The following is a 6622-nucleotide window of genomic DNA, read 5'->3' as shown; positions in this document are numbered from 1 at the left end:
GTGTCTGTCTAGCCTGTCACTCTTGTTTTTTGCCAGCTGACTTTATTAGCTTCAGTTCAGTTCAGTTCAGTTGCTCAGTTTCGTCTGACTCATTGGGACCCCATAGACTGCAACACACCAGGCTTCCTTGTCTATCACTAACTCCCAGAGCTTGCTCAAACTCCTGTCCATCAAGTCAGTGATGCCATCCAACCATCTCATCCTCTGTTGTCCCCTTCTCCTCCTGCGCTCAATCTTTCCCAGCATCAGGGTCTTTTCCAATGAGTCAGTTATTCCCATCAGGTGGCCAAAGTATTGGAGTTTCAGCTTCATCATCAGTCCTTCCAATGAATAGTCAGGATTGATTTCCTTTAGGATTGACTGCTTTGATCTCTCTGCAGTCCAAGAGACTGTCAAGAGTCTTCTCCAACACCACAGTTCAAAAGCATCAGTTCTTCGGCACTCAGCTCTCTTTATGGTCCAACTCTTGGCATCTGTACATGACTACTGGAAAAACCATAGCTTTGACTAGACAGACCTTTATTAGCTTCGCTGTGAACAACCCGCTTTAAGACTCAGTGGCTTCAAACAGCAATTTGATATTGCTCACAGTTCTTTGGGTTCTGTTGGGTGAGTCTACTGGTCTGGTCCAGCTCAGCTCTTCTCTATCAGGCTTTCTCATGCATCTGTGGTTAGCTAGTGGAGAGACCATCGCTAGATGATTTAGTATGACTTCCGTCACATATCTGGGCTTCCCAGGTGGCTCTTGTGGTAAGGAACCCACCTGCCAATTCAGGAAACAAAAGAGATGCTGCTTCAATTCCTGGGTTGGCAAGGTCCCCTGGAGGAGGGCATGACAATCCACTCCAGTATTCTTGCCTGGAGAATCCCTTGGACAGAGAAGCCTGGCAGACTACGGTCCATGGGGTCACGAAGAGTCAGACACAACTGAAGCGACTTAGCGCACATGCGCGAGTCCCATATCTGGCAGTTGGTGGACTCTTGCGTCTCAAATGGTTTTCGAAAGTCTCCTGAATCACGTGTGCTAGTGTCCCATTGATCACTGGCATGGGCAAACCAGATTCCAGGGACAGAAAAACGGACGCCCGTATCTTCAGAGAAGGAGCTGCTCTCAGCGCATGGATGGAGGGGAGGGAAGAGCTGTGTTTTGTACATTCTGTGTTGGCATCCTCTGTTTATATCAGGTCTGCCTACTTTGAAAATGCTGCTATGGCAGTGTCTAGCCATTTGCCAGTTAGAACTCCTTAAAATTCCTTTCTCTGAATTTACCTTTTTTCATTCAATTTTCTGTGGACATAGAATCCTAATGGAGATCTTCCTCTATGAAAATCCTTTGATGCTGAGTTAGTGTTCTCGAAAGTAAGCAAACTCTATTCCAGATACTTTATAATGTACCATTTCATCCTCATCACTCAAGTTTTAGCTTTCCTCTGGACCTTTTCCAGTTTCTCTTTCTCCCCTACCTGCTTCTCTAAGCATGATGATTGGAACATTGTAGTAATAGCTATCTAAATTGCCGAAGCTGAGTTTTAGTATGCTTTAATTCATGCAAGTTAATTCTGGAGATATATTGAGTGGAAAACTCAATCCTTAGAGCATAGAAATTTAGAATTAATTCCAGGCCCTTTTATTTACTAGTTATGGAGTCTTGGCCAAGTGATATTAACTTACATATTCATATTAACTCACATGTTCATTAAAATATTTCATTCCTTGTTAAAAATGGGAATACTAATTGTTGCCTTGATAGCTCAGCTGGTAAACAATCTGCCTGCAATGCAGGAGACCCTGATTCGATATTAAGTGGCTGGTGGCTCAGACAGTAAAGAATCTGCCCGCAGTGCAGGAGACCTGGGTTTTATCCCTGGGTTGGGAAGATCCCCTGGAGAAGGGAAAGGCTCCCCACTCCAGTATTCTGCCCTGGAGAATTCCATCGACTGTAGAGTCCATGGGGTCGCAAAAAGTCAGACACAACTGAGCGACTTTCACTCTCAGGATAATAGAGAATGAATTATAAAGTATCTGGCATGCAGTGGGTGTTATATAAATTGTAATAAAAACAATAGCAGTAAATGTTGTTTCTGTTATTATTACCACTTTACTCATGGTGGCCAGATGCTTGATTTTATGTTACATTTGCTTTCTTTCCAAAGTTAAGTCTGCTTTATTCATCAGCCAAATGTCCTATGTGTTTTTATAAGAACATTGGATTTGTCACACGGAATTAGTCCAGAAGTGGCTTTTTTTTTTTTTTTTTCTAGTTTAGAAGTTACTTTTCTGAATGTTTAAAGCTTGATTATCTTCTCACTTCCAGTATTGCTACTGTAAAGTGCTTTAAAATAACTCTTCTGTTGGTTTCAATATCTGGGTTGTTTGTAGATTGGCTTGTAGATTGGCTTCTGTGAGGCAGGGCCAGGTTAGGCAGGGGTTGGACAGAGAGCAAGAGAGCAGCTGTCTTATGAGATCTGACCATTCAGGAATTAACATAGATAAAAATTATTGATGAGTTTGCAGAGAGTTCCAGACTCTAATCCATCCTACTTGATAATAGCTTGGATAGCCTCTTCTTGCAGACAAGGCACTGGCACCCCACTCCAGTACTCTTGCCTGGAAAATCCCATGGATGGAGGAGCCTGGTAGGCTGTAGTCCATGGGGTCGCTAAGAGTTGGACACGACTGAATGACTTCACTTTCACTTTTCACTTTCATGCATTGGAGAAGGAAATGGCAACCCACTCCAGTGTTCTTGCCTGGAGAATCCCAGGGACCAGGGAGCCTGGTGGGCTGCTGTCTATGGGGTAGCATGGAATCGGACACGACTGAAGTGACTCAGCAGCAGCAGCAGTCTCTTCTTGACCAGGTAATTTCTTTCCCTTAAGCTGGCCTGTTCTTTTTGCCCCTGCGCCTAGTCTTAGGATTTGCCTCCAAGAATTGCTGTTACTGGCTATTCAAAAAGGAAGTAGAGAATAAATATTGATAGATCTCTTGAAAATAGAAATGAAAGTCAGAAAGAAAACCTCAGTAGACAGTTTTGATAAGAAGTAGAGAAAATTAACCATAATGCAGAAAAGAAGAGCAATAAAACAGAAAATAGAAGAAAGAATAGGATAAGGAGGAAAGTAGGATAATAATAAGTCTAATTCAGGAGTTTCAATAGCAGTTACAGAAACAGAAAAAGAGAAACCAGAGGTATAAAATAATTTAAAAATTTACATTTGAATACCCAGAAAAATTGATGAAAATAGACCCACATAACTAAATTTCAGAACAGTTGCTACAAATGAAACATCCTTGAAGATTCCAAGAGGAAAGAAAAGTCAAGTCACATATAAAAGACTAGAAATATTAGTATTTGGATTTTTCAGTAGCAATACTGGAAATGAGAAGACAATCAGCCTTTAAAAATTCAGAAGAGTAATTGTTCTAAACTAGAATTTTACATGCCAACCAAACCATCCAACTATTGAGAGCATATAAATTACAACATTTTCAGACAGGCACAGTCCCAAATTTTATCACCCATGTGCTGTTTCTGAAAAGGCAGCGGGTGAAATGAAAGCATGTTCATTAGTTATTAAGGAAAAGGTAAATTAAACCTACAGTGAGATATAACTGCAAATTTAGCGGAATGGTTAAAAGAGAAAAGTGATAATACCAAATACTTGTGACGATTGCAGAGAAATAGGACCTCTCCTACACTGCTGGGGGGATGTAAAATGTAAAGCCACTCTCGAAAAGAGTTTGGAAGGGTCTCACAAAACTTCACACACACTTACCATGCAACCCAGAAACTGCACTCCTGTGCATTTACCCCAGAGAAATGAAACTGTTTTCACACAGAAACCGGCACGTGGATGTTTCTCACAGCTTTCTGCATAAGAGAAAACTATATTAAACACCCAAATGTCCTTCAGCAGACGAATGGTTAAACGAAATCTGGTACAAGCATACAACCATACATAGAATGCTGCCCAGCAATGAAAGAGAATGAACTATGAACAAAGCTAGTGGAGGTGAAGGAGTTCACGCTGAGCTATTTCAAATCCTGAAAGATGATGCTGTGAGAGTGCTGCACTCAATATGCCAGCAAATTTGGAAAACTCAGCAGTGGCCACAGGACTGGAAAAGGCCAGTTTTCATTCCAATCCCAAGGAAGGACAATGCCAAAGAATGCTCAAACTCCCACACAGTTGTACTCATTTCACACGCTAGCAAGGTAATGCTCAAAATCCTGCAAGCGAGGCTTCAACAGTACATGAATCGAAAATTGCCAGATGCACAAGCTGGATTTAGAAGGGGCAAAGGAACCAGAGATCAAATTGCCAACAAATGTTGGATCATAGAAAAATCAAGAGAATTCCAGAAAAACATCTACCTCATCTTCATTGACTATGCTATAAAGACTTTGACTGTGTGGATCACAACAAACTGTGGAAACTTCTTCAAGAGATGGGAATACCAGACCATCTGACCTGCCTCCTGAGAACACTGTATCCAGGTCAAGAAGCAACAGTTAGAACCAGACATAGAACAACAGACTGGCTGAAAATTGGGAAAGGAGTACTTCAAGGCTGTGTATTGTCACCCTGCTTATTTAACCTATCTGCAGAGTACATCAAGGGAAATGCCAGGCTGGATGAAGCACAGCTGGAATCAAGATTGCTGGGAGAAATACAATAACCTCAGATATGCAGATGATACCATCCTAGTGGCAGAAAGCAAAGAGAAACTAAAGAGCCTCTTGATGAAGATGAAAGAGAAGAAATGGCTTAAAATTCAGCATTCAAAAAACTAAGGTCATGGCATCCAGTCCCATAACTTCATGGCAAATAGATGAGAAATAATGGAAACAGTGAGAGATTTTATTTTCTTGGGCTCCAAAATCACTGCAGATGGTGACTGCAGCCATGAAATGAAAAGAAGCTTGCTCCTTGGAAGAAAAGCTATGACCAACCTAGACAGCATATTAAAAAGCAGAGACATTACTTTGCCAACAAAGGTCCATCTAGTCAAAGCTATGGTTTTTCCAGTAGTCATGTGTAGATGTGAGAGTTGGACTATAAAGAAAGCTGAGCACAGAATTGATGCTTTTGAACTGTGGTGTTGGAGAAGACTCCTGAGAGCTCCTTGGAGTGCAAGGAGATCCAACCACTCCATCCTAAAGGAGATCAGTCCTGAATATTCGTTGGAAGGACTGATGCTGAAGCTGAAGCTCCTATACTTTAGCCACCTGATGTGAAGAACTGACTCGTTGGAAAAGCCCCTGATGCTGGGGAAGATTGAAGGTGGGAGGAGAAGGGGAGGACAGAAGATGAGATGGTTGGATGGCATCACCTACATGATGGACATGAGTTTGAGTAAGCTCTGGGAGTTGGTGATGGACAGGGAGGCCTGGCGTGCTGCAGTCCATGGGGTCGCAAAGAGTCGGACACGACTGAGCAACTGAACTGAACTGAACTACAACTCAACACTCCCACACACACGGGTGAGTGCGGGATAAAAGATGACAAGAACTGAGTAGTTCAAGTAAGCGCAGTGAACCAGTGTCGGCTTCCTGGGTTTGATCTCGCGTCTCATCACCGAAGATGCAACCGAGTGGGTGTACAAGTGGGCGGCACGTCACACTCTTGTCTTTGCAGCTTCAAAGACTTTTGAATGAGTCTGTAATTACTTTAAAATGTAAAAAAAGAAAAACATCGCAGAGCTTGAATTGTAAAAAATGCATACTGAAGTATGAAATGTACTAAAGTATGTGTGTGTATTCATTTTTGTTTCTGTGTTACAAAGTCATCCAGAAAAAAATGTTGTCATAACAGGAAAATCAATAAATATGTTATATATGGAGAAAGGGGGGGAAAGTTACTGGAATATGTGATTTTGTTTCTTGTTTTTGCTTTCTTAACAAAGGAGGACAGCAAGAGAGAGAAAGAAATGAGATATGAAGTGAAAGAGGGTCATGGAAAAAATCCCAGGACAGTGACAAAGCAATCCTGAGATGACAGCTGGGTGCCAGCGACGGAGCGTGAGCGGCCCGAACATCCCCAGTAGAAATGTCTTCAAAATGATGAAACTGATACAATTTGTAATATGAATCATTGTGTTAAGAGGACTTAGAAAAACTAGTGGAGAGTTTTGGGTTGAAAAGCAAGAAGAAAAAGAAAAACCATAATTCCAGGGGAAAAAAATCACTGTTCAAATTTAAAAAATAGTAAATAGTTCAGCTCTGATGGCATGTATTGTCATAAAGATGTAAACAGTATGTCTCTCTGACCAAAACCACGAGCTTTTTAGAGAGCCCGGGGGGTGGAGATGTTCATGTACATATTGGTTGGGGTTTGGAAAAAAGTTAAATCTTGATCTTCCATTGTGAGAAGACCAGTGTTTCTCCACTTTTTCACATCAAGGTATTCATAGAACATGATATTTTTCTGGTTCAGGCTGAAGAATCCCAGGGACGGGGGAGCCTGATGGGCTGCCATCTATGGGGTCGCACAGAGTCGGACACGACTGAAGTGACTTAGCAGCAGTAGCAGCAGCATGAATGCAATAAAATATCACACTCATGAATATGTTACCTTAAGTGACAGAAGGAACTTCACAGACAGTTACTGAGCTTACTTTA

This window comes from Bos indicus, chromosome 15, assembly GCF_029378745.1.
Source record: "Bos indicus isolate NIAB-ARS_2022 breed Sahiwal x Tharparkar chromosome 15, NIAB-ARS_B.indTharparkar_mat_pri_1.0, whole genome shotgun sequence".
Lineage (NCBI taxonomy): Eukaryota > Metazoa > Chordata > Mammalia > Artiodactyla > Bovidae > Bos > Bos indicus.
The sequence above is the reverse complement of the archived record's forward strand: the minus strand, read 5'-3'. Positions refer to the sequence as shown.